Here is a 21,676-nt window from a genome sequence, read left to right as displayed (position 1 = left end):
AATTTTCTGTTTAGTGATAAGTGTGAAAGTACATTGTCATTTATTATTTTGTATATACCTCTTAAGTATGAACATTTCTAAATATATTTGTCTAGAAACAATACCAAAATTTAATATAAACTTTATCAGTTTATGGAGAAGTATTATTTCAAATAATGCATAAAATACCAGATGATTACAAGAATATTAAGATAGTACATATGTAACTCGAGAATCATAGCCATATTCATATAAACTTATGATAAATTAATAACGTTAAGATTACCAAGCCAAAAAATCTCATCTTACAGTATAATGATTCAAATGTAAGTAAATATAAAACATTAATTCTTATAAAATATGCAAGCATTTCTAACTAGGGCAATGAATGTCTCAAAGTAATTGCTTCATTGTAAATCATTATACAATCATGTATGAATACATGCATAATTTGAGGTTTATAATTACCTTTTAATCGAAATAGTATCTTGATATTTAATTTCTTTTTCAATCTGCATATGCCTAAGGATAGCAGAATGCATTTGAAGAAATTCTACCTAAGGGAGTAGAGCTTCAACTTTATAACAACATGTGAAAAGGTTAATGTGGTACTCTGTGGTTAATTAAAGCAGAGTCCCCGGTAGTCTACTTCTTAATTAGAAGAATGTTCTAAATAAGACATTCATTTTATCTTTTTTTAGTTATACCCATTGGTCGTGGTTTGCCAGCCTAAGGGTTGGAGAATAGATTCTCATCATCCTTCACTCCATGTGCCTTCATGGTCAAGGAGAACTTGCTCTTCATCCACAAACAATGCCCTTCCTCTGCAATCAAATGCTCATCCATCCCAACAAGATCACATGGACCCAGAGCACGTTTGAGAGTGAGGGTGGACATTCATAAATACATCTATGGGAAATTAGCTGGAAGCTTCTTGATGGCACAATCGTGTTCTTACTCATCTCTTTAGCACCCCGGCCTCCATCCTCTGTCCCACAGAAGGCATTATGAAAATATTTATCTCAATTGATTAGATAATATCCTGGTAACACAGCTCAACTCATTTACTTCCACATGTAAATACTACCCCCTAAACATACGAACACGCTTTACTTCAGACCCCTTCTCTTAACTCTTAGTGCCATGAATTTGTTGGCCATGTGTCCTGGTTTACCCCTATTATTGTGACATAATTATTAATAGTTCTCCCTTTCATTCTCAAAGGTGATCTTGTTTGAACATTGTGATAGGCAGAATAACGTCCCCCCAAAGATGTCCATGCTCTCATTCCTGTAACTTGTATGTTATCTTACATGACAAAGGGATTTTGCAGATGTGACGAAGAGTATAGACCTTGAGAGACAGAGATTAACCTGGTTTAGCTAGGTGGACCCAACTAGTGCATCCTTGAAAGCAGAGAATCTTTCTTGAGTGAGTCAGAGAGATGTGGCAGAAAAGAAAGGAAGATTCCAAGCATGAGAAGGACTTGGACCATCTTTGCTGGCTTTGAAGATGGGGGACAGGAACAAGAGCCAAGGAATGTGGGTGGCCTCGAGATGCTGGGAACAGGCCTCTGCTCACAGCCAGCAAGGAGAGGGGGCCCTCAGCCTGACAACCTTGAGGAGCTGAATTCTGCCAATAACCCAAATGAGCAAGGAAGTCTATCTCCCCCTAGAAACTCCAAATAGGAATGCAGCCTGATGACATTTGATTTTAGCCTGATGAGACCTATGCCATATTTCTGATCTACAAAACTGTAAGGTAAAATAAGTTTGTCTAAGCTACTAAGTGTGTAGTAAATTTTTAGGGCAGTATATTAGCTTGGGCTGGTATAAAAAATACCATAGACTAGGTGTCTTAACAGACATTTATTTCTCACATGTCCAAGATCAAGTCTGGCAGATTTATTTCTTGGTGAGAATTCTCTTCTGGCTTGCAGACAGCCATCTTCTCACTGTGTCCTCTCATGAAGGAGAGAGTGGATCTGGGGTCTCTTTCTCTTCTCATAAGGACAGTAATCCCATCATGAAGACCCCACCCTCATGATCCCCCCTAAACCTAGTTATGTCCCAAAGCTCCCATCTCCATATACCATCACATTGGGGGTTAGGGCTTCAGCATGGGAATTTTGGGGGCACAAACATTCAGCCCCCAATAGGCAGCAGTAGAAAACTAATACAGACATTAATTACATGGTCACCCTGGTCAGGAAGCTGTGTCAGAGCAGTGAATACAAAGCCTGCAGAGTAGGAGCCCGAATTATAAATCCACTTCAATTCAAGAGTCAGACTGAGTGCAGAGAAAAGCTGTCGCTCCATCCTCCGCAGTATCTGTTGCCACACCCTCCAGGATTCCGGAAGAGAATGGGACTGTGTATTTCATATACAGCGAGCTATCAGGTGGTGCCGGTTTTACGCTATTAGAGGTTGAAATTTAATTTCGTCTCTTCAGAAGAGCTAGTTTATAGATACGTACAGAATGACCATGTTGACATTTTTGAGAGTATCATAACACAGCTGGATGAATGAGTTATATGAAAGAGGAAAGCACTTAAGTGTTTGAAAAAAGCTGCTTCAGCTGCTGTGGCTTTCCACTGAGCGAGTGCTGCCTTCTGCAACTGCTGTTTCAGGCTCAACTGCTGCTTTGTCTTTCGACATTCCAGAAATCAATTAGTTTAGTTTTAATCAGCTTGCTTACTGTTAAGCAGTAAACTCCATTTCTTCAGGAAATCATTTTTCTCCTTAGGGAGAGAAAGTGCATAAATAATATGAATATACAAAATTGGAAACTGAGTATCAAATTCTCCTATGTTGAAAAAATAATGATAAAAAATTAAAATTTTTTTTCTATGTTGGTAAAACTTATAAGGTCCTGAAGAAAGATGCTTAGTTACCTTGAGAGGTAGATTATATGGGAGTAGATGTGGGGATGGATGGGGAGTGGGGCTTGGGTAGAGATGAGGAAAACTTTGAAGATGGGGTAAAACGTATCAGAAAGTGAGCAAGCCTGGGTCCTGCCCATCTCCCAGCACTGCGGTTGTCACAGTGTGGTCCCTGGACCAACAGCGTCGGCATTCTCTGGGACCTGGCAAGAAATGCAAATTCTTGGGCCCCAGACATCTGGAATTAGAAACTCTGGGGGTGGAAGTCCAACAACCTACATTTTAACAGTTCCACTGTGTGCTAATGTTTGAGAAAGTGCCTAACAAAAAACACAGCAAACCCCGACCATTCACCTTCCAAGTGGTTCTCTTAGCTTTTGCTGAAGTTACCTTGTGAGGTGTCTTCAGGGATATAAACAGGGGGTCCACTGAGGAGGCTCCTGAAGCTGGAATATTGTTCTTGGGGGAACTATGTACTCCTGGTAGAGGTCTTAACTACTATAAGTCAAAGGAGATTCTTAACACAGCAGGTGCTTAATAAATGCAAAGTAATAATTTAAATTGATATGTTAACATCTATAATGGGTAGGAATCCAAAAGAAGAGACAAAGTAATTATATCTATTTGGGCTCAAAGTTTGTTTCATCTGCTCTCTACATTCTCATTTCAGACTCTAATTTATTTACTTGCATGGTAACAATATTGTAGTGAAAAATAGTTTGTAAATGTACAGAGATTCATATGCCTGTTTCCTTTCCTGCAGGTTAATGTATCTGAACACAACATAGATTGATCGATCGCTCTATCATCTACCTATCTATTTTCCTGATTAAAAAAAAAATTGATTTTACCACTTGTACCTAGAACTACAGTAGTCTCCTGAGTAGCTAGAAGAATATCTTGAAAATAAATACCTAAATAATGGAAGGCTAATGGTGTTAAACCTAAGAAATTTAGCACTTGAAAATAACAAACCATAGTTATAGCATTCTAGCTTTCAGGGTGTGAAATTTATCAGAAAAAAATGTTAAAGAGGAAAATAATAACTCAGCATGACATTCTTAATGACTGTATATAATTAGAAGAGGATTTTGAGAAAGAATGGCAGCAAATAGGACCTATCCAATTAGAAATTTTATTTTATTTTTAATATTTATTTATTTTGGCTGTGCCGGGTCTTAATTATGGCATGTGGGATCTTTTAGTTGCCGTGTGCGGGCTCAGAGTTGCGGCATGTGGACTTCTTAGTTGCGGCATGCATGTGGGATCTAGTTCCCTGACCAGGGACTGAACCCAGGCCTCCTGTATTGGGATCATGGAGTCTTACCCACTGGACCACCAGGGAAGTCCAATTAGAGATTTTAGATACAGCTTAAGTCTCTTGCAACATTTGTTGGTTTGAATGTACTTTAGGCTGAGATATTGTTAATATAAGATAATGCCCTTTCAAAACACTGTCTTGCTTCACTGTGTACCTTTAATAATTACTGCCAATTCCCTTTGTTGTGTACAGTTTGATAGATTTGACTATTTTAATTTTTACAACTAACCAATGTTCCTAGTAAATCTTAGAAATATTATATGTAATTAAAACAATGCCAAGGGTAAGTGAAAAAAATATAGGAAAGATTTGGGTTTTGAAATCCACTGACAAGTCCCTACAAGTTGGAAAAGACAGAGGAGAAATTAATGAGAAATTGGTCAATTTGGAGTTCCCACATACACCACAGCATTATAATACTCAGGTTAGTATAGGGCAATATTCACCATCTTCAAAATCATTAAAGGCTCAAATGTCAACTCTCAGGAGGCCCTCCCTGAAATCAAGTCCAGTTTAGATGACACTCCATATACTCTCATGTGTCCCTCTGCTACGGTATATAACGAAGTACATAATAATACTCACAAGTTATTGTAAATGCTAGGCGACTTCTCTGCTTTGACTACTGCTTTCACATACCCAGTATTTCATGATCACTTTTGCCTTCTCTTTCCAGTGTCTAGCAAAGTAATTAGTATGTCGTATATTCTAAATAAAATAAATGTGGAATGGGTAAATGAATCAACGCTTATATGTAATGTATGCAAATATGGTTAACAGTTAAAAGCAAATATAGATGATAAGACAGCGGTTGTCTCAATTTTATACTAGTTGCTTTTGACATTTGTATTGAAGCTTTATAAAAACGTCGTGATTTGAAGAAGTAAAAAAAAAAATCTAATTAGTTTTCTATAATCATTCATAAAATAGTAGTTACTTTATAATTATATTGAATTTTACTCTTTCTAGTAAAACAAAATTTATAAATGGGAGTATTCAACAATCAGTACAAGTAAAACCCTACCTTTACCTGCTACCCATCTGTGTTTTCTCAATTTTTTTCTCAATCTTATTTTATTAGAAGATGATTCTGTGCTACTTAAATGCCTAACTTACTTGGTTTTTAATGTAATTTGTAGTGACAAATTCAGAAGTAAGAACTGAGGTGCTATGTTTCTAATACCAAAAGTCGGCTTAAGGCAATAAGAGAAAAGTAAAGCTTATGTTGACTTCTGTTTTATTCATGTCTGACACTTTCCCATATATTTTCTACCATTTTATTTTTTGGTTTTTTAAATTTTTAATTTATTTTATTTATTTATTTTTGGGGGGAAAACAACAGATGGTTTTATATCATGCCTCATGACTACTCAAATTATGAGTTACTCTATTCTCTATTATTTGTATGCAAACTTCTTAATTTTTTGTTCCTAAAATTAAAATTAGCAAAGAGAGAATATTTTTCTCCTCAACTCCACCCCCATTGATTTTTTTTATTGAGGTATAATTGACATATTGTATTAGTGCAGGTGTACAACATAGTAATTCAACATTTGTATACATTGCAACATAGCACAATAAGTCTAGTGACCGTCTTTCACCTTATAAAGTTAATACAGTATTATTGACTATATTTGCCAAGTTGTACATTACATCCCCGTGACAGTTATTTTACGTTTTCTGTCATTTTATAAGAGCATTGTCATTAAAATATTTTCTTTTTTTTAATACGAGCAAGGTTTTACTGACATATATATATGTACATAAAGCTGGGAAAGAGAAGGGCCCATTGAGGCAAAGGCCCAGGGGGAGAGGAAGCATCTGAAAACAGCAGTGGGCATCCTGCCAGCTCCAAGTGTAGGGAAAACTGGCCGGGAGCTTGGGTCCGCCAAGTTAACAGCCGAGCCAGGGATGGCACAGTAGACGATACAGGCAGCTCTCTTCCGCTCTCCTAACTGGAGCTTCTCAAGTCTGGTGTAGTTCTGAACTGGGCTCATATGCTCCTCACCCTCCAACACACACACACACACACTTTTGCACACCCCTGAGGTGTGGTCCTCCGGCTTGCTGTAGGAAGAGAGCAGGTTAAGTTTCACCTAAAGGGGCTGAGCCGCTTTCCAGTGAGGCAAAGTCCATTCATGGTTACACAGTTTGCAGAATAAGATTTGTTGAGTTTCTTCATAGAAGAAAGGAATTCGCTGATGGCGCCTCTGAAGCCCTGGGCAGGTTATGCGGCTGCCAGACTCCCATGAGCACAGGCACAGCTGCCCTGACCAGGGGCCTGCAAACACAATGCCGGCTCCTCTGAGCCAGAGGGGTGTCCTGACCTGGGGGCCCCAGTGTCCTTCCTGAGAGTGGAGCTTCCTCTCTAAATACCGGATGGTGCTGTCCCCCATGGCACCACCTGGGTTTTGGCCGGGGCGGGGGGGGGGGGGGTGTGTGGCCCAGGTGCTTTGTATGAATGCGGCACCAGAAGTGTATCCAGTCACAGAAGGTATGGTGCTGTCCCCCATCGCCCCCCCGTTCTCTGCACAGATGGCTTCCAAGTCTGATGGCAGTTATTTATTTATGGCTGTGTTGGGTCTTCGTTTCTGTGCGAGGGCTTTCTCTAGTTGCGGCGAGCGGCGGCCACTCTTCATCGCGGTGCACAGGCCTCTCACTATCGCGGCCTCTCTTGTTGCGGATCACAGGCTCCAGACGCGCAGGCTCAGTAATTGTGGCTCACGTGCCCAGTTGCTCCGCGGCATGTGGGATCTTCCCAGACCAGGGCTCGAACCCGTGTCCCCTGCATTGGCAGGCAGATTCTCAACCACTGCTCCACCAGGGAAGCCCCCTGATGGCAGTTATTGACACAGGGCCTCCCGGCACCAATGAGACGCTGTTCCCTACATCCACACCACCTGTGTATTGGCCAGGTGAGTCCCAGTTGTAAGCAGGAATACCAGGTCCTCCAATCATGGCAATGATGTTCCTCCCTCCTAGACAACCACCACCTGGATTGTGGGCAGGTGGGCCCCTTGTGTTTGGAAATAAGGTAGAACTAGAAGTGTGTTGAAACCCACAGGTGGTACCCACACTTGCAACTCCAACAGATGTGGTGTGCTCTGATGGAAGGTGGAAACTGACATGCCCCTTGACACAGATTTCTTCTCCTTGGTGATGGAACTTTTAAACGTAGATTTTCTACGTCCAGATGGGCCCTGGGTGCAGTGACGGAAAGTGGAAACACGAGGGCCTCCCATCGTGGGGATGGTGTTGTCCCCTGCCATCACCGGACCACCTGTATTCAGCCCAGGTGGGCCCCAGGTATTTGGATTTAAGGGGAATCAGGTCTGTTCCCAAATGCTGGGACGGTGCCTGGCCCTCCTAGTGCAGCAGCCTTGCCGTGGTCAGGTAGATGGCAGGGTGTCTGGCCCGAAGCAGGAACAGAAGTGGTGCTGGGTGCCCCGCTTAGTCCTGCCCCAGAGTTAAGTGGTCTGGATGCCTCTGACTGAGTGAGGCCTGGGGTTGACACACGGACTCCAAGGCTCCCACCGGCCGTCGGGGCTGCAGGTCCCGTGAACAGTGGGCCCGGTGTGGTGTCGGCAAAGAGCGAGCTACTGACCCCAGTACTGGGCATCCTGGTGGCAACTCCAAAGCCAGTAGCAATGGACACAGCCCTGGGGAGAATGCCTGCGTTGTCGCCAAAGGCCGGCTGCGTGTTGCTGGCGGTGACAAATAGGGAACTCAGCAATCCTGACTGCGCTGTGCTGACTCTTGGTGGCTGGGCCGCAGGAGAGGTTAGGACTTTATCTTGTGCTGGGGCTACTGGGTTTCCCAATAGAAAATAACCGTTAGGCCTCTGCCCATCGTTGGCCCCAAATGTGGCCTGAGACAGGAGACCTGGGTCCAAGAGAAGCTTGAAGTGTTGGTCTGTTGGCCGACGTTGCAGGTAAATGAGTCGAGGCGTGGGCTGAGGCATTGCTGTCACTGGGTGGTGTGTTCCCAGAACTAGGAACAGCCATGTGAAATGGCTTTTGGTTCTGCCTGGAGACAGGGGCAGACTGGAAAATGACAGCCTGGGAAGGAGGTGTGGTGTCCATAACTTCAGTGTCAGAGGTGCCGCCTGCTGAAGCACTGATGATGGCTGAAGCCGTAAACGGGGGGCTGGGGAACACAGGGGCAGAATGGAAAATGACAGCTTGGGAAGGGTGAGTAGTGTCCATGTCAGTGACATCAGGATCTACAGTAGGCTGAAAGGTCAAACTTCCAGATGCCGTGACCATGCTGGTGGAAGGGACTGCCGTAGAAGTCATGGGCTGCCCAGTTAAAATAGGGGGATTGATGGTAGGGGCTGGAAGAGGGGTAGGCAAGTATAAAGGAGGGGTAGAATCTACACAGATGGGCGTTGGGGGTTCCTCTTCACGGGACGGTGGCTGGAAGGAGAAAGCTGGGATGCTAGGAGGTGTGGAGGGGTCAGAAGTAAGACAAAGTAAGCATCGTGTATCTTGTTTCCTGATCAATACTAGGTGTCGGGGAAGGTGGAGGGACAGACAGGATGGGGGACCTGGAATACAGGTCGGCCAAGTCAGTGGTAGTAGCAGGGACCTGCGAAGTGTGAGTGGCCAGGGGCAGGGGCCTGCAGTCTCTGAGGCAGGAGGGGAGAGAGAAGGGGCAGCTGAGGGGCACTGCAGTCTTCCCTGACCTTCCTTATATTATTCAGGATCTTGTTACAGTGACACTCAGTGTTCTTCTCCAAGTTGCCTGGGCTTTTGGCAAGAGCTAAGCACGGAAGCTTAGGAGGAGGGGGCAGCTCACCCCCATCCCATGTCAGTGGCGGGGATGACCTCAGCCCCGGCAGCGGCAGAAAAAGTGGCAGGGGAACCTTCCGCTTGCAGGGCCTACTGCTGGTAGATACCGGGAAGAGGAGCTTCTTGATGGGATGTGTGAAGACTTTTCACGCTGCAGCTCCTTCCCAGACATCAGTGAGCCTGGTGGGCTGGGCCGGTGGTCTTCACCCAGCACTTCTTTTGTTGGCCTCTCCGGCAGCAGGGAGCAGCATGGGGTTGGGGCAGAGAACACCGTGGCATGGGACTCAGGCTTCCAAGGAGGCAGGACCTCTCCAGCATCCCCACGTGAGCGGATGACATGGCTTTCTGAGGAGGAGCTCACTGGAGACATCTGGGCGTTCTCACTCCAGTTGTCTTCTGGGTGCTGGGGAAGGAGGTCCAGAAGCTCAGGATCGCACTCGAGGGAAGTGAGGACTCCACTGGCCTCCTGGGGCCTGGATGTCAATGGTGTATCCCCACTGCTACGGTGGCCCCGCTTCCGATCGTCCTCTCCTTCGGTCTGTGTGATCCTCCATCTTTGCCATGCCTCTTCGGGGCTCTTCTTGGACCTTCACCTCGCTCTGCTTTGGGCAAGGAAATGGGAGGTGACTGGACGGTACCGGCTTCCTAACCTTGACTGCCCGCTCAGGTGGTGAACGCAGGAGGGTAAATCTGCGTCCCGGTGGAGGAATCTTGATGGTTCTCGAGCAGCAGAACATCGTGGAATTACGAGCAGACAGCACGGGCTTCTTTGGCGAGTCCCTCCTATTCACCAAGGGAAGAATCCGCAGACGGGAGTACCTGGCCTGCTGGATGGGATCCTGCCTTTTTGGCGCGTGTAAAAGCCGGTTTCTGAGCAGGGGATGCAGAGCCCTGACCCGACTGGATGCCACACCCCACCATGTCCCTTCCTGGCAGATAGGTTCTTTCTTCACTTCTTTTTCGAAATTTGGTAAAACAACATTTCAACCTTCGACTGTTCTGCAGGGTATGCAGATGGTAGTGGCTTAGCCGGGATTCGCACCAAGCCTGTGTGATTCCAGAGCGCGTGCTCTGGACTGTGGTGCCTCCTTATCATATATGCTTCATGTGTTCCTTTTTTTTTTTTCTTGTACTCCTTATGTACTGAGCCCTAAGTGCCGTACCTGTAATGAACACACACACTGCCCTGTAGGAGGTCTTCTTTTGTTCAACTCATGAACTGGTCATCCACCACACTGGGTTCTAGTCTCAGAAAATACAGGTCAGGGACCGCCAGCTGTCAGCATAGCACCATCCCACATTTCTAACTGAGGCTTGCAGCCCAGATTTTCCCTTTGGTCTAGTTTGAAGAATCCAGATATGTAAAGATTATATTCTAGATAAATCACGGGCTATCCTGAAAGGAATTCACCAGTGAATTATTCCATATGGATTAGAAGCCAGTTTCTCTGCCCTTCCTGGAGTATATCCAGTAAGGGATCTCATTCATGTCTAGAAAGCAAATTTCATTTACTGCAACTTCATCGTGGAGCAATGTATTAGTTTAAAGTACGAGCAACACAATTTGGTCATTGTGAGTATGCCAGCTGGGTCCACTCTTTACTACACATATGTAACTCTAAGATTCTTATGCCCAAGAGAGGAGACATACTCTTAGGCGTCTAGGACAAGGGAAACGTGTTGTTATTCAGGAGCTGGAAGCTTCAGCATGACAGGAAAGAACTGAAAATTCCTGGTCTACACATCACTTTACCTTGTTTGAATCTTGTTTCTTTGGCTTGCTTCATTGGAGTGTTTTCTCTCTCCTGGGGCTGACATTGTGTGTTATGTAGCAGGCATGTGACATGTAGAAGTTTCAGAACCCAGAATCATATAGATCAGTAAAAATTTATTTATATATTTTAGTTTAAAATCTATTTAAAATAGCACTGGGCATAATTCATATATTACAAAATTAGTTTGACCCTCTGCTCATGAGATTCTTTTTATGGTATGTCAAAGCAAATTTGACTTCCATCCCCAATAAACTTTGAGGTTGGAGGACACAAAAGGTTTTGCTCAGACCTAAATTCTGTCTGAAAAAAAAGGGTAAATATTATAAGCCCTTTCTAACCTCTCCAGGAGCAGAAATGATTTACAGCTGTGGCATTTCACCGTAATTCCTTGATCTTATTTGAGAAGAGTTCTAAGAAACAATCTCTTGATTTTTGTTTGTTTTGTTTGTTCCCTGTTTTCTTGTCTTGCTTACCAACAATCCACTGTAATTCATGAGTTAGGATGGCAGCAGGCTGAGTGTTCCCTAGAGCTCATTAAATGAACTTTTTTTCCTAAAATGACTTTTGTCTCCTTGTTTTCAGCCCCTCTTCTTTCCTCTGCCCTTTACTATAACCAGAGCTCAGCAAAAGCTGACTGGCTTAGGGTAGACCTAAGGGTAGACTGGCTTAGCAGACCCTACTTAGGGTAGTCTTTTCTTAATTATTTTATTCATCGCTTGGAGGATTTCATTGTTTGCCTTCTCGAAATGTGTTGAAATCTTTCTGTGTTGATGAGTTCCACAGTCTCTTGGCTTTTATTAGTTTATTAATTTTGGTATTTCTATACTTTTATTTAAATATGGTTTCAGGAGGAACAGAAAGTAAATATGTTTCCTAGTCTGCCATCTTAAGCTGAAAATCCCTGTTGATTTTAGCACCCAGTGTTCCCATGGAAAAAACCCAACCTTGGCATTAATAGATGTAACACTCAAGATTTCAGCTTTTCTTGAGCAATCACTAAGGATTTAATATGTGGTAATTTCTTTCTCTTTTTTTTTTTTTTTTGAATTTTTGAATTTTATTTTATTTATTTTTTTATACAGCAGGTTCTTATTAGTTAACCATTTTATACATATTAGTGTATATATGTCAATCCCAGTTCATCACACCACCACCTAATTTTTCTATTTTTTAGTCAATAATTTTAATTTCATAAAATCATGAAAACTTGAAGCAGTGTTAACAAGCCAATTGCCAGGGACCTCTCCTTGGGAGTAAGTTTTATTATCCCCAGAAGGAAAGACCTGTTTTGTTCATTCTAAATCATTATTCATCATTTATTAGTCATATTATTAGTTGTTTCTTTTTTCTTTAGTTCAAAGTTTTATCTGTCTGAAAGAAAATATACCTATGAATATGAAAATAATTTCTTTTTACGCAATGCAGGAAATTATTCATTTTTAAAGACTTTGTGCTGCTTCTTGACTAGTGAAAGGAAACCAGCTTTGCTCTTCAATTCTTTAAAATGTTGGATAGTCATTAACTGAGGAAGAGGTGTGAAGTAACACTGGACCACTAACTCATTGTATGACCCAAGGTCAAATAAACTTAATCCCTCTGGGCTTCGTTTCCACATCTGAAAAATAAGAGATTTGCACTTAGACTTTGTCGAAGGGCTCTTCTAGCTATGTGTCTGACCACAGTGACGATGTGCCTACTTGAGGTTCCCTGACACCTGGCTCTCCCCAGGTCACACAGTCCCTCCCAGAGTGTGTGATGGTGTCACCAGTTTGTCCCTGTATCTCTTAAGGGGCTCTTGTATGACTTAAGGTCATAAATTGCTACCCTGCTGACTCCCAGCTGTAACATCAAAACAACTTTTTTATTTTCATCTTCAAAACTTCCTTCGAGAGTATTTTCAGAAAAGTTCCGACACTGCTTCCTTGAAAGTTGGGATTGCAGATGTATGTGTGAAATATGAGGAAATTTTCAAAATATAAAAATTGCAGGAACCACCCTGTACAGAAGCTGAATGCGGGAGAAATTTTTGTCGGATCGGTTTTGCTGGATGCATCTCAGCCTTAGGCTTGTATGCATTTTATATGAGACTTTACATTTGCTGCTTATGGGACCAAATAACTTCTCCAAAACTGAAAAAAATCATGATATATTTCCCTTTTAAAATATACATGTTGGCAAAACTGGGAAATATTTGCTTCTCTCTTTATGTGTCTTCTAAGTTATAAGCAAAGGAACTTGAAGTAAATCCATGCCATACCTTCTTTAAGGACAAAAGTTTCTTTTAACTCTTTTAAATTAGATATACATGAACAGCTCTGTTAACCCTCTTAGGTATCATGAGATCTGGTCTTGGCCAAAGGCTTTCGAAAGGGTAAATTTCTGTTCTGTTCTTTGTCTGCTTCTCACCAGAAAATGCCTAACAACTATTCTTTCCTGGAGGGAACAGTCCCAGAAATATCGTTAAGCCTCCATCAATATGCCTATTTTGGTTGCTACACAGAAATAGAAAGAAAATGAGGTCAGAAATATATGTGTTGCAGCCTCCATTTTCCATAACATCTCCCTCCCTCCACCAAAAAAGAAAATTTATATAGGGAAACAGAAGACAAAGCAAGAACACAGTTTTGTAGTCAGAAGTGGATTCAAATCCTAATTCTACCACCAACGAACTATGTTATTCTGGCAAAATATTTAACCTCTCTAGACCTTCATGTGCTCAGTTTCACCGTAATACTTCCCTTTCTGTGTTGATGTGGAGTATGAATGAAAACATGTATGTTCTCCCTCTGGGGAAATGTCTATAGCTGAAGATATTTACCATTTCTCCTAACACTACTGAGTGCATGGCCTGAATGAGATTACAAAGGGGACAGAGTCATACAGAAATAGTCTGAGGATGACAAGATTTTTTTTTTTTTTTTTAAGAGAGACTGTGGATTACACCGCAAATTTAATTCTACTTGTGGAGAAGACAGTGAACATCGTCTTGAGAAGTTGTGACACGTGAACAAGGTGCTAAACGGAAGGGTCTGGCTGTATAAAAACTGAATATGAAGTGTATGTGGTAATAATACTCGGGAGTATAAAATTAGAGAGTGGAGGTGTACAATTCCTTTCTTTTCTCTTGGCACTGGGCATTTGTATTCTCTGTCTCCCTCTTCTTTCTCCTGAATCCAGCTCCTTTTGTGAATGATCTTTCCTGGCAATATGTGCCTTCCTTGAACTGCTACTGATGTTCTATCAGTAGGTGTAGTAAAGGTTAGCCCTTATTTTCTAAATAAGTATAGCACTTTTGAGGACTAACTCATCTATTTATCTTCTTATATTGATTTTTGCAAAAAATAGCCTTGCTATTTGGCAGAAAATCTTCTTACAAGCAGAAGTCAAAATGACTTCTACTTAAGTCTTTATCTCCTTGGGTTTGTAAATCCTGACACTTTTAGCATATTTTTCAACCCTAAAACCTGTTTTATTTTGTTTAATGTATGTCTTAGTGTTAAGGCCTCACTTTGACAAGATAAGCATTTCCATCTAGTCTTTGTTCAGCTCAAAGCAGGTTTCTAGGCTCCATTTCCTTTGTGCATGAAAAGATCAGGAGGAAAGACTTTGGGTTGTTTCTAATGCCCTTAGGAGACTCTGCTTACCCTGTGTTATCAGGCATTAACAGTTCCAGTTATAGGCTATATTGGCAGAATATCTACAGTAATATGAAACATGAAATATTTGAAGATAAATTTAACAAAATACAGGCAAGACATCTACCCAGATAACTGTAAAATATCACTGAGATAATTAAAGATAAATAAGTGGAGATATACCAGTTTTTTGGACTGGAGAGTCAATACTGTTAAGATGTTAATTTCCCCAAATACATCCATTGATTTAATGCAATCTCAGTTAAAATCCCAGTAAGCTGTAATGTATAAATTAATAAATGGATTATAAAATTTACTTAAAAATACGAATAACTTAGAAAAAAGAAAAAATTATTTTAAGGCTGAATAGAAATCTAAAAAAAAGCAAGAGGTGTACTATTTGTGCAAGAATAAAATATAGATCAGTAGAACAGAGTCTAGAAATAACCCACACGTATACTATTAATTGATTTTTAAGAATGATCAAATTAAATAAGGAAATGATAAACTTTTCAATAAATGATGCTGAAACAGTTAGATATCCATATGGAAAAATTATGAGCCTTGACCGTAAGTTTCATAGCATATCTAAAAATTAAAATAAGGCATAGATAGGATTATTATAAAAACTAAAATTATAAAAAAATTCTAGAAGAAAACAGAAGTTTTTACAACTTTGGAGTAGACAATAATTTCTTAGGACACAAACCATAAAAAAATAATAAATTTGACCTTACCAAATTAGAAATTATTCTCTTTGAAAGACACCATTAATAAAATGAAAAGGCAAGGTATGGATGGGAAGAAATATTTAAACACACGTATCTGATATGGATTTCAGACTTGTATCCATAATATAAAAAGAACTCCTACAACTCATAAGACAAAAATCCATTTACAAAACTGGCAAAAGATTTGAAGAGACATTTCACAATAAGAAACATACAAATAATTAATAAGCATATGCAAGGGTGACCATTATTTTTCATCAGAAAAATTAATACTAAAATGATAAACTGTTATAGACCCATTAGAATGGCTAAAATGAAAAGGCTTATTAGCAATACCAAGTGTTGACAAGGATGTGGAGGGACTGAAATTCTCAGACATTGCTGGTGGGAATGTGAAATGATACAATTGCTTTCCAAAAACAATTTGGCATTTTCCTATAAAGTTAATCAAACTCATTATTCAACCCAGAAAATCCAGACCCATGTATTTAACCAAGATCAAACCTTATATCCAAACAATACTTGTACATGAATGCTTCAGTAGTAATACCCCTGAACTCAAAACAACACAAATGTCCATTATTAGATAAATGGCTAAGCAAACTGTGGTATATTCAAACAACAGAATGCTACTAGCCATAAAAGGGAACAAAATACTGTTACACTGAACAAAATGTGGGAATTTCAAAATCGTTATAAGAGTGAAAGAAATCAAAGACAAAAGAGTACATATTGCTTGACTCCATATATATGAAATTCTAGAATAGGAGAAATTAATCTACCGTAACAAAAAGCAGATCTGTGGTTGTCTGATTCTGGCTTTGGGAGAAGCTGTTGGTTGCAAAGGGCATGAGGGAGGGTGATGGAAAACTTCTGTGCCTTGATTCTGATGATGATTTATACGGGTATGAACTGTTGTCAGAACTCACTGAACTGATTACTTACCGTGCCTTTTATTGTTCACAAATTACATGACAATAAAGTTGATTAAACAGAGAAGATGAAGGAGGAGGAAAAGGAGAAGGAATGGGAAAAGGAGAAGAAGCTCATGCCAGGCCCTGCTCTGTCACAGAGGGAAGCTATTTGTCTCATATACTCAGTATAGTATATAGTTTGTGGAGTATATTTAGTCAGATGAACCTGAGACAGTCACAGAGGTTCATGTGGCCCAGCATGGCTTGGAAGCCACAGAATTGTCCCCTGCATGGAGGGTTATGGTGGATTAGAAGCCTTTCACCAGCTGCACAGACAGTTATGTAACTCAGTGTGGTGCAGAAGGAGGAGATAAATCCCCTGCTGAGTGGAGGACACAAGGACCTCTCTGACAGGAATGAGAAGTGACACAGTGACAATCTCTGTGTGCTGACAATTAGGGGCCAGGTGTGATGCCCGAGATGCAAGTGTATAGATGACAACAAGGACCAAGTCCTCTAGGTGCCAAAGACTTGGATGATGAAAGCCTTTCAGACCTCAGACAAAACTCTTGGAAAGGGAGTGGGGACCCAGAATTGTCACCTCACACAGTGGGCTGAGGCACATAATAGAAATTCAGATGAGTTAGAGAAAAATAAAGAAATTGCATCCTTCTCACCTCTGAGGTTTAAACTGAGATTTCTGCTTTGTATAGATCTATGACCTTCAAAGGAATATTTATTTGTAGATAAGTTTTCTTCCTTTTTCTCTTAACGAAGAGCATAATAGAAGTCACTAATATTTAAAAAGGCATCCCCTTAGCTTAGTACTCTCATTTTTTAAAAAAATCTATACAATCAGTAGACAGTACTAGGACCTTTTAAATGTATTTGTATAGCAACAAGAAATCCTGTGGGCCCCACTCATTTTCAACCCCAAGTTGGGTGCATACCTGTCACAAGAAGATTGTGTAGCACATTTGGCCTTATGCCAGCAAACTGGGAGTCCTCAGGCTGCCTTGGGAGACTTTGTGCCAGTCAGGCACGGCTAGGACAGAACACCCACCGCCAGCCTGTTGCCACTGAAGCCCTTTGACCAACTAAAGGGGCAGCTTGTTGAGAAGAGGTGGCGGGAGCATGCAGGTTTTACAGGACTTTTGAGATGAATTAATCCTTTCACGTCTTGACTATCAGCCTCCAAAAGGAAAGCTAAAAATCTATGTTAATATATGTATTTCCTACTTCACAAAACAAGTCAGATCCTACAGGGAAAATGCACAGAGGAAGTGACATAACTCCCCCGGGATATTTCAAATGAGAAGTATCAGAACTGTGTGTAAGCAGCTATGCACAGAGCAGGGAAGCCTCATATAGGAGGCAGGATTAACCCTGGCATTTGATAAATTGTCCACCAGGGATCGTTTGCTTCCACTCAACCTCGTTTCCAAGCTATTTCCATATATAAAATTATAGCAGCTCCATTGTGGCTACATGTGAAACCTATTTCTGTGCTCATACCAATTTCTGGTTTCTTATTCCTTATTCTGTAACTTATTGCCTCGTTAATAATGAATAAACAGTATTTTCTTCCTTTCTGCTCTATTTCTAGTGAGTAATTTCACACCTACCTGTAACTATGGTGTTTTGTAGAAAAGCAGTCCTTGAATTGACTGCAAGTATTTTATATAATTTATTTTTCTAATAATCATGCAATGCTAAACATGATTCCTTTTCCAAAAAACAGTAAGGTTGTCTTAACATTTGTGGCATAAAATAGGAGTCTTAGTTAGTAGAGACCAATAGAATATGATTCTTGTGATTCTACGATTTACTTTTAAATTTGATATGCTTAAGAAATTTACAGAGTGACAGATGTCCTAAGGTAGATGATGGATTAGTCCAGAATAACAACATCTTTGCTGTTCGAATTCTCTCATTTAAGATCCTGAGATCCATTTTTTTAGAGCAATGGTTCTCAACAAGGAGATGGGGTTACAGGGGACCATGAGTCGAGCATCACCAGAAAGATGACATGTTATTATCGTTTGGGGAGGTTTTGTAGATTTCATGCATTCTTTCCACCTCACTGAATTCTAATTCGCCTACAGGGAGAGGGTCTTTATACTGAAAAATCCTCTAGGTGAGTTTAATACATATTCTCTACTTCCACTCTGAATCTCCCTATCAACAGAGTGCTTATTATTAGATAATTCTGCTTACCCGTAAGAGGGACTTCACTGAGCAATGGGCAGGGTAAAGGGGAAGGGAACCAGCCTTTATTGAGCCCTGTGTATGTACCAGTCACTGGACAGTGGCCACTTTTCATACAGTGGGGCTCTGGAGGGTCTGCAGCAATGATAACCTTGAAATCTCTCTTAAATTTTATTCCCTCAAGTAGGATTTAGGGAATTAGAATTCAGTGGTTCTAACAAATTAATGATACATTGTCCCCAGGGTTACTGGAGGAGGGTATGATCATTCCCCAAATGGTCTCATTTTGCGATGTGTTGTATAATGGCATTGTCTGACTGGCAGACTTAGGGAGGATGGTTTGCTCAGAAATACATTTCACAGCAGAAGTACCTCACAAGCTGTTTACTAACTTAAACTTGTTATTACTCAGAAGCACTATAAGACGTAAGATCTGGGGAAACATTCAACAAGACCAGCAGTTAAAGATAGAGTTTAATATTAAGCAGGTGAGAGGGTGGTGATACTGTATTTCTTTTTAAGGTTCGATTTATATATCTCATATTCTCCAAGTGAAAATGGTGGCCTATGTATCTCTATATCTCTTCCATATAATTAAAATATACTAGTGTTTAATGATAATGAGAAATAAATTAAATTAGTTGCATATATTCTTACAGATCAGAAGTTGCACACTGGCAGCATACAAGCCACACCCGGCTCACAGACACACGGCATGTCTGCTGAGTATTTTGTTTTTTAAAATGTGAATGCATTTCTAAAATTCCATCTGTGAATAGTTTTATAGGTATCTCTAAAGATTAGGATGATTTTCTAACATGACTGCATTAACCTTATAGTATTTTTAAAAATCAACAATAATTCCTTGATAGCAAATATCCTGTGAGCATCTCATAAATGTTACAATTTTTAAAAATCAGGATGTATAGAGGCTTACACATTGCAATTGGTTAATGTATCTTTTAAACCTCTTCTGGTCTATAAATTCACCCTCCAGTTTTTTGGCTTTTTTTTTTTTCCTTTCAATTATTTCTTGAAGAAACTGTGCTGTGGGTCCTGCAGTTCCCTACAGGCTGGATTGTGCTGAGTGCATCCCGATGATGTAGTTTAACGAGCTCCTGAGTTCTCTGTATTCTTGTAAATTGGGAATGGGATCTAGAAGTTACGTTATGTTCATTGTGACTTATTTATTTATTTTTTATAGGATCACTTCATAAGCAATGATATAGTTTTCCATCCTCTTTTTCTTTGTGATGTTACCAGGCATTGATGTTTGATGTCTAGATACTACAGCAGCTTTTTTTTTTTTTTTTTTTCCGGCCACGCCGTGTGGCATGCGGGATTTTATGCACCCCTGCAGTGGAAGCATGGAGTCTTAACCACTGGACCGCCAGGGAAGTCCCTAGCAGCGTTTCTTTAAAATGGAAACTTAACAGAAATATCTGGATGCATAACCTGCTTGGGAAAAAAATCAAATAATCCATTAAAAATCCCTTAGCAAGGGCTAAGTAGCAACTACCCACTTTAGATGTTGTACGTCTTGTTTTGACCCAACAGTCCTCACAAATCCACTCTCCCCACTGGTCTATACTTGGCCTACTCTCTCATTTATATCACCTGCCAAGCTTCTGTAGGGATTTAAGTTTGTATCCTTTAATGTAGAACTTTCCACTTTGATGAAAACAAAATAGAGACTTGAAGGTGTTTTTGTTTGTTTTTGCTTTTTTAATGAAAGCAAGTACACAAAGAAGAACAATTAACGTAGAGCAAGGAAGAAAGAAGTTATTGAGGAAAATATTTGTATTAGAAGAATGGAGATATTTTTTGGTGGTAGAAAATAAAAAGTAATAAATATGAACAACTAGTAACGCAAATATATCAAGCGTAGTTAAGTGTTTGTAGTTTGAATATTTACTATGTCAGAATGACAACTCAAGGAGAATTTAGCAATCTCTCAAACATTTCTCTAGCAAGGACTGAAATATTTTGTGTCCAGGCTAAAATCATGATAGGTTTAATTTACTCCAGTCTGGTAGTATCGAGGTATCATTTTCCAAATATAGTGTTACTCTGCTAAGCTTTAAATTATTTTAGTCTAACTACATTGCTTCTCCATCTGTCTTCCCTTCATCCTTTAGTTATGAATCCCTTACAGTAAGATGCCTTTGGGTTTTCACAGTAAGTTCTCTGATCATCAGAGTCTGGCTCACTTGCTTATAAATACAGAGTTTTTTTAAGCCATCAACAATGTTTCAGAAAGGAAAGTAAAATTAACGTAAATCCTAGTTAGAAAGCGCATTGAAATCCACAAAAAGAATGAAACGAAAAATATTCTCCAGCCTGGTTAACCTCAATGGTGAAATAGTGAAGTCATTTTGAAACGGTAAAATCACTTTGCTCCTAGATAATCTTCTTTAACCTCATCTTGGTTTTTATTCTCCAAGTCTTCTCTGAATAATGAGGATCATTCTTCTAGCCTAACAGATGTTGAAATAGTATTTCTTCACTTATAGAAAACTTTATATTTACACTATCAGCATTTTCAGGAAGGAATAGAATTAAACTAAAGTGTTATTAGCGAAACATTCTATGTAGTATTCTAGGAACAGCAACCTGATTCAGAACGTACTCAACTACTCCTCCAGTGATCCCTGGGGCGATTTCTGGAGGACTTATTTGTACTGCAAAGTAATCGTAGGGGTTCTGTGTTCACTTGTCAGTAAGAGTCACTAAACAAAACTTATACTCAGAAAAAGAAAGCCAGAGGGGAAAAATATTAATAATACTTTTTGTATTTGGACACTGCAGCCAAGCCCACTGGGCATAGATTAATTCATTAAATAAACACTTATTTGTGTTAAAATATAGATAAAGTATGACACCTGTTCTTGAAGAATAAACAATCTGTTGAGACTGACAAAATCAAAGAATGAGTTACAATAAAATGGGATAAATGTTAATAAAACATAGATAAACTGTTGCTAGAACATAGATGAAATAATGAATTGTTTTGCCTGAGGGTGTCAAGGAAATATTTACAAAAGAAGTAAATTTTGAACTGAGACCTAAACAATGAATGACAAGGAGTATATTAGGCAGAGAAGAGTAGAGAGAGAACGAGTGCAAAGGTGCAAAGAAATTAACCAACATGCGTGTCATATATCACAGTGAGTAAAATATAATACTTTTTAATATAAAATCAGATGGGTGGTTGCTGACATTGTGTTAACAATGTCAGAGTTGGCATCTCTGAATTTCTATTGGTCCCTTAAGCTTCTAATTTCAAAGTCACAAGATGGCTGCTATAGCTACAGAAGTCACATACACATCCAAGGTAGGAAGAATAAATCAAGGATTTTGTCAGCAATATCTGTCTTTGTTTGTCACGAAAATAAAACCTTTCATGGAAATGACCAGTAGAACTTGACTTAACATCTTATTA

This window comes from Balaenoptera physalus (genome assembly GCF_965194825.1).
Source record: "Balaenoptera physalus genome assembly, chromosome: 21".
NCBI classification, from domain to species: Eukaryota; Metazoa; Chordata; class Mammalia; order Artiodactyla; family Balaenopteridae; genus Balaenoptera; species Balaenoptera physalus.
Note: the sequence above shows the minus strand (reverse complement) of the source record.